We start from the raw sequence: 11,970 nt of genomic DNA on the forward strand, positions 1-11,970 counted from the left end.
GAGACATGTTCTGGTACTAATGACAGCTTTTTTCCTGCAATGATTTCTTTAGGGTTCTTGTAGGTGGAAATGAGTGTTCTTTCAGTTTGAATGAAATGTTCTCGAGAGATGGTGTTGTGCCTAGACAGGCTTGACTTGTGTCATGAGGTCATTCAGGGCTCAGATGCACTGCAAGTGATTGCATTTGTCATTTTCCACTTAATTTCTGAGCCAGAGAATAGGCTGGTTTAAAGAGCTTTAAGCAACAAATGTTGAAGAGACTTCCAGATTTATTTTGCCTTATGTCTGTGATTGCATGCAATGATCAGGTTCTGTTCCTTAACCCCCAGGAGAAATGCCATGTCTGTAAATGCACGGTGAGATCAGGCCAGACTTGCTGTGGACAGGGCTCTGCAAGTTGTCCTTGGGGGCTGAATCCGAGTTTTAATTGTGTTCTGGACAGAAGGGCCGGCGATTGCTGGGCCGTGTTTTGGATGCGTGCAAAGCACCGGGGAAGTTGGAGCTTGAGCAGGAGGACGCTGAGGTGGTTTTGTCGGAGCACCGGGGGCTCAGTGGGAGGTGTGTGAGACGTGAGGCAATTTGCAGGCAGCCTTTGGGGTGCTGGCTGTGCCGCTGCCGTCGGTGGTGCAGGAGCAGCCATGGGGTGTCAGCATTGCCCCACCTTCCCGCTGCGTGTCCCCGAGGCCGCCGCCACTGTCCCGGCACACTGTGCTGGCATTTCCAGAGTGCCAGCAAGGGTGCTGGGCTTGCTGCAAAGTCCTGTGCTCGCCGTGTGCATGTAGATTGTGTTTTCAAATGAATTTTAGCTGGAAAAAGGGAATTTTCAGAACGGGAATGAGGGACAGAGTAGAAAATGGAGATTTTCTGGAAATGTTTTTGCTAATGTAGCTGCAACTGCCTGTGTGGGATAACCCTGTTGTAGACTGCACCTTTTTGGATCCTTTCAGAGACGCCTGTCTGGGTGATGTTGCCATTCCAGGGCTGGTGCTCTGGGACGTGAGATGTGTCCTTTGTGTCATTGTTATGGCTTTTCCCAACCACAGCTGGAGTGTTGGGAGTGTTCACTCTCTCTGTTTCCCTGGGTTTGGGATCTTTGGGCCTGTGCTGTCCCTCTGGAAGAAACCTGTTATAATCCCTCTATGAAATTGAGATAGGAAGGTACATAAGAGTTAAAATCTCTTTTAAGAGTGGTGTATTACAAGTGCAAGATTTTGTTTGAGGAAAACATTCCCTAAACCTAAAAGAATAACTAAAGAAGGAGATATTTTAAATAGGAATTTAAACTATTAATCAATCTTAAGAACGGAATGGATGATTTTATCTGAGGTTCACATCTTATAGACTGCTTGTCATGTGGCTGCAGAGGGTTTTGTTTTTTGGTTTTTTGTTTTATTTTTTTTGAATAATCTGGTTCAAGCATAATTGCAACTAGAAAATCAAATGCTTTTCAATTGATCCTGATGCCATGTCAGTGGTGTTTGGTTTAGAAGCTCTCTGTAGCACTGCCCTTTATCAGCTGATGAATTGCAGAAATAGGAGCAGTATTTCATGTTGCTAAGAGAAAGCATTTTAATAGTGCTGTGGATACGGGGGTAAATTGCAATAATTGAAGATTAAAAAACTATTCTCCAAGTGTTCCTGGAGCTTAAATAGAGAGCTCAGAGAAGTTGTGTGTGTGTGTGTGGGGAAACAGGATGTTCTGCCCAGGCTGGCAGAGCATCTCTATGTATGTTCATTGTTGAACCAGAACTAATGATAACACTTAAATGACAGGTACTATGGGTGATAAAAATGAATGGTTTGGTTAAAGGGGGGAGATGACACCGTTAGGCAGAATAACTGGGCCGTTTAATGAGCTGTGCTAACACAGACCAGTGTATTATTACTCAGTGCACTTTTTGTGAGCAGGGGCATTCTTGGGTTACAAGGCACTTTCTGACCAAAGCTTCAAAATTTATTGTGACTATTCGGTGTGACTCTTTGCGGACAAAACCTGAATGATGATAAATTCATAGGAAAAGTAGAATTTAGTTGCAGCAGAGGGACATTTGGTACTAATACGGGTGACATCCCACTTGCATGGTCAATTCAGTGTGAAAGGATTTTGAAAAGAAGAGGAAGAGTATCAAGCAGAGGGAGGAAATAGTGCAGAAATGGCGGAAATGTGCTCTACTGAGAGCATATCTACAACAGTGACAAGGTAGGAGTCTGGATTTGCTTTATTTTGGTGTTGTTGTCTTCCCCAAGTTTGTGGATAAAATTCAAGGGAATGCATGATGTACTTTCTTTTACATCCTATGTATTGAGATAAGATGGAAATCCAGTGTACAAATGGAACTGCACTTTGGAGAGGCTGGAAATGTTGGGCTAAATTGGAGCCTGTATTTGTCATTAACTTTCAGCTGTGAGAAACAACACTTGTGGTAGAGATGCAGTAAATGGTTTTCAGGTAAATGTGGCTATTATTTAGGGAAATTGTAAAATATTGATATGCATGTCGTTTGGATTGAAATTGGAAAGAAATGGTTTATGAAGTAGATCAGATCTTGGGAGGAAATGCAGATGATTCTCTTAGCTAAATCAGAGAGGGTTGGCAGCAGAATGAAGTGGATGGGATTTTGGTTGAATTTTTATCACTGGTAGCAATGGCAGCCTGTGTCTGTGGTGCTGCTAATAGGGGTAATCATTTTGCCGCATCCTGCATCTGTTTCCCAGGAGACAGCAGTGGTGGGAATGTTTGGGTGCCAGGCTGTTGCCGTGCTCATAACGGGTTGACGTCCATGGAGTGTTGGGGGCGCCAGGCGGTTGCTGTGGCCCCAGTGGGCTCCTGGAGTGTTTGGGGTGAGTGTGCAGTGCTGGGCACGGCCCTGGGCAGAGCAGCCTTGTGCCTGAGGGCAGGGGGAGGCCTCAGGAGGCTCTGGAGGATCAGCTGTGCCAGGGAAGCCCTCCTGCCAGCAGGGAAGCCCTCCTGCCAGCAGGCCTGTGGTGGTGGCTGAGTTACTTGCACCCTGTGACCCAACCAGAATGCTCAACTTTTAACTTGCTGTCAGGCCTTCAAACAAGATTTCCCTTCTTTCTAGATGATGCTGAAATATTGTCCAAATGCGGTAAGCTGTGTCTGTGTTAGAATATCCTCCTTTCCTCATTGTTTGACCCATGTTATTTTTAGTGCAATAGCATTGTATCTGTCCAAAAGAGTGTTCTAGAAAGAAGTTGCTGTCATGGTGCAATGCAGTTTCTAAATGACATTGCAGGTATTTGAGACATGTTCTGGTACTAATGACAGCTTTTTTCCTGCAATGATTTCTTTAGGGTTCTTGTAGGTGGAAATGAGTGTTCTTTCAGCTTGAATGAAATGTTCTCGAAAGATGGTGTTGGGCCTAGACAGGCTTGACTTGTGTCATGAGGTCATTCAGGGCTCAGATGCACTGCAAGTGATTGCTTTTGTCATTTTCCACTTAATTTCTGAGCCACAGAATAGGCTCGTTTAAAGAGCTTTAAGCAACAAATGTTGAAGAGACTTACAGATTTATTTTGCCTTATGTCTGTGATTGCGTGCAATGATCAGGTTCTGTTCCTTAACCCCCAGGAGAAATGCCATGTCTGTAAGTGCACGGTGAGATCAGGCCAGACTTGCTGGTGACAGGGCTCTGCAAGTTGTCCTTGTGGGCTGAATCTGAGTTTTAATTGTGTTCTGGACAGAAGGGCCGGCGATTGCTGCGCCGTGTTTTGGATGCGTGCAAAGCAGCAGGGAAGTTGGAGCTTGAGCAGGAGGACGCTGAGGTGGTTTTGTCGGAGCACCGGGGGCTCAGTGGGAGGTGTGTGAGACGTGAGGCAATTTGCAGGCAGCCTTTGGGGTGCTGGCTGTGCCGCTGCCGTCGGTGGTGCAGGAGCAGCCATGGGGTGTCAGCATTGCCCCACATTCCCGCTGCGTGTCCCTGAGGCCGCTGCCACTGTCCTGGCACACTGTGCTGGCATTTCCAGAGTGCCAGCAAGGGTGCTGGGCTTGCTGCAAAGTCCTGTGCTTGCCGTGTGCATGTAGATGATGTTTTCAAATGAATTTTAGCTGGAAAAAGGGAATTTTCAGAACGGGAATGAGGGACAGAGAAGAAAATGGAGATTTTCTGGAAATGTTTTTGCTAATGTAGCTGCAACTGCCTGTGTGGGATAACCCTGTTGTTGACTGCATCTTTTTGGATCCTTTCAGAGACGCCTGCCTGGGTGATGTTGCCATTCCAGGGCTGGTGTTCTGGGACGTGAGATGTGTCCTTTGTGCCATTGTTATAGCTTTTCCCAACCACCTCTGGAGTGCTGGGAGAGTTCACTCTCTCTGTTTCGCTGGGTTTGGGATCTTGGGGCCTGTGCTGTCCCTCTGGAAGAAACCTGTTATAATCCCTCTATGAAATTGAGATAGGAAGGTACAAAAGAGTTAAAATCTCTTTTAAGAGTGGTGTATTACAAGTGCAAGATTTTGTTTGAGGAAAACATTCCCTAAACCTAAAAGAATAACTAAAGAAGGAGATATTTTAAAAAGGAATTGAAACTATTAATCAATCTTAAGAACGGAATGGATGATTTTATCTGAGGTTCACATCTTACAGACTGCTTGTCATGTGGCTTCAGAGGGTTTTGTTTTGTTTTGGTTTGGTTTTTTTGAATAATCTGGTTCAAGCATAATTGCAACTAGAAAATCAAATGCTTTTCAATTGATCCTGATGCCATGTCAGTGGTGTTTGGTTTAGAAGCTCTCTGTAGCACTGCCCTTTATCAGCTGATGAATTGCAGAAATAGGAGCAGTATTTCATGTTGCTAAGAGAAAGCATTTTAATAGTGCTGTGGATACGGGGGTAAATTGCAATAATTGAAGATTAAAAAACTATTCTCCAAGTGTTCCTGGAGCTTAAATAGAGAGCTCAGAGAAGTTGTGTGTGTGTGTGTGGGGAAACAGGATGTTCTGCCCAGGCTGGCAGAGCATCTCTATGTATGTTCATTGTTGAACCAGAACTAATGATAACACTTAAATGACAGGTACTATGGGTGATAAAAATGAATGGTTTGGTTAAAGGGGGGAGATGACACCGTTAGGCAGAATAACTGGGCCGTTTAATGAGCTGTGCTAACACAGACCAGTGTATTATTACTCAGTGCACTTTTTGTGAGCAGGGGCATTCTTGGGTTACAAGGCACTTTCTGACCAAAGCTTCAAAATTTATTGTGACTATTCGGTGTGACTCTTTGCGGACAAAACCTGAATGATGATAAATTCATAGGAAAAGTAGAATTTAGTTGCAGCAGAGGGACATTTGGTACTAATACGGGTGACATCCCACTTGCATGGTCAATTCAGTGTGAAAGGATTTTGAAAAGAAGAGGAAGAGTATCAAGCAGAGGGAGGAAATAGTGCAGAAATGGCGGAAATGTGCTCTACTGAGAGCATATCTACAACAGTGACAAGGTAGGAGTCTGGATTTGCTTTATTTTGGTGTTGTTGTCTTCCCCAAGTTTGTGGATAAAATTCAAGGGAATGCATGATGTACTTTCTTTTACATCCTATGTATTGAGATAAGATGGAAATCCAGTGTACAAATGGAACTGCACTTTGGAGAGGCTGGAAATGTTGGGCTAAATTGGAGCCTGTATTTGTCATTAACTTTCAGCTGTGAGAAACAACACTTGTGGTAGAGATGCAGTAAATGGTTTTCAGGTAAATGTGGATATTATTTAGGGAAATTGTAAAATATTGATATGCATGTCGTTTGGATTGAAATTGGAAAGAAATGGTTTATGAAGTAGATCAGATCTTGGGAGGAAATGCAGATGATTCTCTTAGCTAAATCAGAGAGGGTTGGCAGCAGAATGAAGTGGATGGGATTTTGGTTGAATTTTTATCACTGGTAGCAATGGCAGCCTGTGTCTGTGGTGCTGCTAATAGGGGTAATCATTTTGCCGCATCCTGCATCTGTTTCCCAGGAGACAGCAGTGGTGGGAATGTTTGGGTGCCAGGCTGTTGCCGTGCTCATAATGGGTTGACGTCCATGGAGTGTTGGGGGCGCCAGGCGGTTGCTGTGGCCCCAGTGGGCTCCTGGAGTGTTTGGGGTGAGTGTGCAGTGCTGGGCACGGCCCTGGGCAGAGCAGCCTTGTGCCTGAGGGCAGGGGGAGGCCTCAGGAGGCTCTGGAGGATCAGCTGTGCCAGGGAAGCCCTCCTGCCAGCAGGGAAGCCCTCCTGCCAGCAGGCCTGTGGTGGTGGCTGAGTTACTTGCACCCTGTGACCCAACCAGAATGCTCAACTTTTAACTTGCTGTCAGGCCTTCAAACAAGATTTCCCTTCTTTCTAGATGATGCTGAAATATTGTCCAAATGCGGTAAGCTGTGTCTGTGTTAGAATATCCTCCTTTCCTCATTGTTTGACCCATGTTATTTTTAGTGCAATAGCATTGTATCTGTCCAAAAGAGTGTTCTAGAAAGAAGTTGCTGTCATGGTGCAATGCAGTTTCTAAATGACATTGCAGGTATTTGAGACATGTTCTAGTACTAATGACAGCTTTTTTCCTGCAATGATTTCTTTAGGGTTCTTGTAGGTGGAAATGAGTGTTCTTTCAGCTTGAATGAAATGTTCTCGAAAGATGGTGTTGGGCCTAGACAGGCTTGACTTGTGTCATGAGGTCATTCAGGGCTCAGATGCACTGCAAGTGATTGCTTTTGTCATTTTCCACTTAATTTCTGAGCCACAGAATAGGCTCGTTTAAAGAGCTTTAAGCAACAAATGTTGAAGAGACTTACAGATTTATTTTGCCTTATGTCTGTGATTGCGTGCAATGATCAGGTTCTGTTCCTTAACCCCCAGGAGAAATGCCATGTCTGTAAATGCACGGTGAGATCAGGCCAGACTTGCTGGTGACAGGGCTCTGTAAGTTGTCCTTGTGGGCTGAATCTGAGTTTTAATTGTGTTCTGGACAGAAGGGCCGGCGATTGCTGCGCCGTGTTTTGGATGCGTGCAAAGCAGCAGGGAAGTTGGAGCTTGAGCAGGAGGACGCTGAGGTGGTTTTGTCGGAGCACCGGGGGCTCAGTGGGAGGTGTGTGAGACGTGAGGCAATTTGCAGGCAGCCTTTGGGGTGCTGGCTGTGCCGCTGCCGTCGGTGGTGCAGGAGCAGCCATGGGGTGTCAGCATTGCCCCACATTCCCGCTGCGTGTCCCCGAGGCCGCTGCCACTGTCCTGGCACACTGTGCTGGCATTTCCAGAGTGCCAGCAAGGGTGCTGGGCTTGCTGCAAAGTCCTGTGCTTGCCGTGTGCATGTAGATGATGTTTTCAAATGAATTTTAGCTGGAAAAAGGGAATTTTCCGAACGGGAATGAGGGACAGAGAAGAAAATGGAGATTTTCTGGAAATGTTTTTGCTAATGTAGCTCCAACTGCCTGTGTGGGATAACCCTGTTGTAGACTGCATCTTTTTGGATCCTTTCAGAGACGCCTGCCTGGGTGATGTTGCCATTCCAGGGCTGGTGTTCTGGGACGTGAGATGTGTCCTTTGTGCCATTGTTATAGCTTTTCCCAACCACCTCTGGAGTGCTGGGAGAGTTCACTCTCTCTGTTTCCCTGGGTTTGGGATCTTGGGGCCTGTGCTGTCCCTCTGGAAGAAACCTGTTATAATCCCTCTATGAAATTGAGATAGGAAGGTACAAAAGAGTTAAAATCTCTTTTAAGAGTGGTGTATTACAAGTGCAAGATTTTGTTTGAGGAAAACATTCCCTAAACCTAAAAGAATAACTAAAGAAGGAGATATTTTAAATAGGAATTTAAACTACTAATCAATCTTAAGAATGGAATGGATGATTTTATCTGAGGTTCACATCTTACAGACTGCTTGTCATGTGGCTCCAGAGGGTTTTGTTTTTTGGTTGGTTTTTTTTTTGAATAATCTGGTTCAAGCATAATTGCAACTAGAAAATCAAATGCTTTTCAATTGATCCTGATGCCATGTCGGTGGTGTTTGGTTTAGAAGCTCTCTGTAGCACTGCCCTTTATCAGCTGATGAATTGCAGAAATAGGAGCAGTATTTCATGTTGCTAAGAGAAAGCATTTTAATAGTGCTGTGGATACGGGGGTAAATTGCAATAATTGAAGATTAAAAAACTATTCTCCAAGTGTTCCTAGAGCTTAAATAGAGAGCTCAGAGAAGTTGTGTGTGTGTGTGTGTGGGGAAACAGGATGGTCTGCCCAGGCTGGCAGAGCATCTCTATGTATGTTCATTGTTGAAGCAGAACTAATGATAACACCTAAATGACAGGTACTGTGGGTGATAAGAATGAATGGTTTGGTAAATGGGGGAGATGACACCGTTAGGCAGAATAACTGGGCCGTTTAGTGAGCTGTGCTAACACAGACCAGTGTATTATTACTCAGTGCACTTTTTGTGAGCAGGGGCATTCTTGGGTTACAAGGCACTTTCTGAGCAAAGCTTCAAAATTTATTGTGACTATTCGGTGTGACTCTTTGCGGACAAAACCTGAATGATGATAAATTCATAGGAAAAGTAGAATTTAGTTGCAGCAGAGGGGCATTTGGTACTAATACGGGTGACATCCCACTTGTATGGTCAATTCAGTGTGAAAGGATTTTGAAAAGAAGAGGAGGAGTATCAAGCAGAGAGAGGAAATAGTGCAGAAATGGCGGAAATGTGCTCTACTGAGAGCACATCTACAACAGTGACAAGGTAGGAGTCTGGATTTGCTTTTTTTTGGTGTTGTTGTCTTCCCCAAATTTGTGGATAAAATTCAAGGGAATGCATGATGTCCTTTCTTTTACATCCTATGTATTGAGATAAGATGGAAATCCAGTGTACAAATGGAAGTGCACTTTGGAGAGGCTGGAAATGTTGGGCTAAATTGGAGCCTGTATTTGTAATTAACTTTCAGCTGTGAGAAACAACACTTAAGGTAGAGATGCAGTAAATGGTTTTCAGGTAAATGTGGATATTATTTAGGGAAATTGTAAAATATTGATATGCATGTCGTTTGGATTGAAATTGGAAAGAAATGGTTTATGAAGTAGATCAGATCTTGGGAAGAAACGCAGATGATTCTCTTAGCTAAATCAGAGAGGGTTGGCAGCAGAATGAAATGGATGGGATTTTGGTTGAATTTTTATCACTGGTTGCAATGGCAGCCTGTGTCTGTGGTACTGCTAATAGGGGTAATCCTATTGCTGGGTTCTGCATCTGTTTCCCAGGAGACAGCAGTGGTGGGAATGTTTGGGTGCCAGGCTGTTGCCGTGCTCATAATGGGTTGACGTCCATGGAGTGTTGGGGGCGCCAGGCGGTTGCTGTGGCCCCAGTGGGCTCCTGGAGTGTTTGGGGTCAGTGTGCAGTGCTGGGTACGGCCCTGGGCAGAGCAGCCTTGTGCCTGAGGGCAGGGGGAGGCCTCAGGAGGCTCTGGAGGATCAACTGTGCCAGGGAAGCCCTCCTGCCAGCAGGGAAGCCCTCCTGCCAGCAGGCCTGTGGTGGTGGCTGAGTTACTTGCACCCTGTGACCCAACCAGAATGCTCAACTTTTAACTTGCTGTCAGGCCTTCAAACAAGATTTCCCTTCTTTCTAGATGATGCTGAAATATTGTCCAAATGCGGTAAGCTGTGTCTGTGTTAGAACATCCTCCTTTCCTCATTGTTTGACCCAGGTTATTTTTAGTGCAATAGCACTGTATCTGTCCAAAAGAGTGTTCTAGAAATAAGTTGCTGTCATGGTGCAATGCAGTTTCTAAATGACATTGCAGGTATTTGAGACATGTTCTGGTACTAATGACAGCTTTTTTCCTGCAATGATTTCTTTAGGGTTCTTGTAGGTGGAAATGAGTGTTCTTTCAGTTTGAATGAAATGTTCTCGAGAGATGGTGTTGTGCCTAGACAGGCTTGACTTGTGTCATGAGGTCATTCAGGGCTCAGATGCACTGCAAGTGATTGCATTTGTCATTTTCCACTTAATTTCTGAGCCAGAGAATAGGCTGGTTTAAAGAGCTTTAAGCAACAAATGTTGAAGAGACTTCCAGATTTATTTTGCCTTATGTCTGTGATTGCATGCAATGATCAGGTTCTGTTCCTTAACCCCCAGGAGAAATGCCATGTCTGTAAATGCACGGTGAGATCAGGCCAGACTTGCTGTGGACAGGGCTCTGCAAGTTGTCCTTGGGGGCTGAATCCGAGTTTTAATTGTGTTCTGGACAGAAGGGCCGGCGATTGCTGGGCCGTGTTTTGGATGCGTGCAAAGCACCGGGGAAGTTGGAGCTTGAGCAGGAGGACGCTGAGGTGGTTTTGTCGGAGCACCGGGGGCTCAGTGGGAGGTGTGTGAGACGTGAGGCAATTTGCAGGCAGCCTTTGGGGTGCTGGCTGTGCCGCTGCCGTCGGTGGTGCAGGAGCAGCCATGGGGTGTCAGCATTGCCCCACCTTCCCGCTGCGTGTCCCCGAGGCCGCCGCCACTGTCCCGGCACACTGTGCTGGCATTTCCAGAGTGCCAGCAAGGGTGCTGGGCTTGCTGCAAAGTCCTGTGCTCGCCGTGTGCATGTAGATTGTGTTTTCAAATGAATTTTAGCTGGAAAAAGGGAATTTTCAGAACGGGAATGAGGGACAGAGTAGAAAATGGAGATTTTCTGGAAATGTTTTTGCTAATGTAGCTGCAACTGCCTGTGTGGGATAACCCTGTTGTAGACTGCACCTTTTTGGATCCTTTCAGAGACGCCTGTCTGGGTGATGTTGCCATTCCAGGGCTGGTGCTCTGGGACGTGAGATGTGTCCTTTGTGTCATTGTTATGGCTTTTCCCAACCACAGCTGGAGTGTTGGGAGTGTTCACTCTCTCTGTTTCCCTGGGTTTGGGATCTTTGGGCCTGTGCTGTCCCTCTGGAAGAAACCTGTTATAATCCCTCTATGAAATTGAGATAGGAAGGTACATAAGAGTTAAAATCTCTTTTAAGAGTGGTGTATTACAAGTGCAAGATTTTGTTTGAGGAAAACATTCCCTAAACCTAAAAGAATAACTAAAGAAGGAGATATTTTAAATAGGAATTTAAACTATTAATCAATCTTAAGAACGGAATGGATGATTTTATCTGAGGTTCACATCTTATAGACTGCTTGTCATGTGGCTGCAGAGGGTTTTGTTTTTTGGTTTTTTGTTTTATTTTTTTTGAATAATCTGGTTCAAGCATAATTGCAACTAGAAAATCAAATGCTTTTAAATTGATCCTGATGCCATGTCAGTGGTGTTGGGTTTAGAAGCTCTCTGTAGCACTGCCCTTTATCAGCTGATGAATTGCAGAAATAGGAGCAGTATTTCATCTTGCTAAGAGAAAGCATTTTAATAGTGCTGTGGATACGGGGGTAAATTGCAATAATTGAAGATTAAAAAACTATTCTCCAAGTGTTCCTAGAGCTTAAATAGAGAGCTCAGAGAAGTTGTGTGTGTGTGTGTGTGTGGGGAAACAGGATGGTCTGCCCAGGCTGGCAGAGCATCTCTATGTATGTTCATTGTTGAAGCAGAACTAATGATAACACTTAAATGACAGGTACTGTGGGTGATAAGAATGAATGGTTTGGTAAATGGGGGAGATGACACCGTTAGGCAGAATAACTGGGCCGTTTAGTGAGCTGTGCTAACACAGACCAGTGTATTATTACTCAGTGCACTTTTTGTGAGCAGGGGCATTCTTGGGTTACAAGGCACTTTCTGAGCAAAGCTTCAAAATTTATTGTGACTATTCGGTGTGACTCTTTGCGGACAAAACCTGAATGATGATAAATTCATAGGAAAAGTAGAATTTAGTTGCAGCAGAGGGGCATTTGGTACTAATACGGGTGACATCCCACTTGTATGGTCAATTCAGTGTGAAAGGATTTTGAAAAGAAGAGGAGGAGTATCAAGCAGAGAGAGGAAATAGTGCAGAAATGGCGGAAATGTGCTCTACTGAGAGCACATCTACAACAGTGAC

This window comes from Chamaea fasciata, unplaced genomic scaffold (genome assembly GCF_029207755.1).
Source record: "Chamaea fasciata isolate MVZ Bird 193981 ecotype frontalis unplaced genomic scaffold, bChaFas1.0.hap1 SCAF_79, whole genome shotgun sequence".
In the NCBI taxonomy this organism is placed as follows: Eukaryota; Metazoa; Chordata; class Aves; order Passeriformes; family Sylviidae; genus Chamaea; species Chamaea fasciata.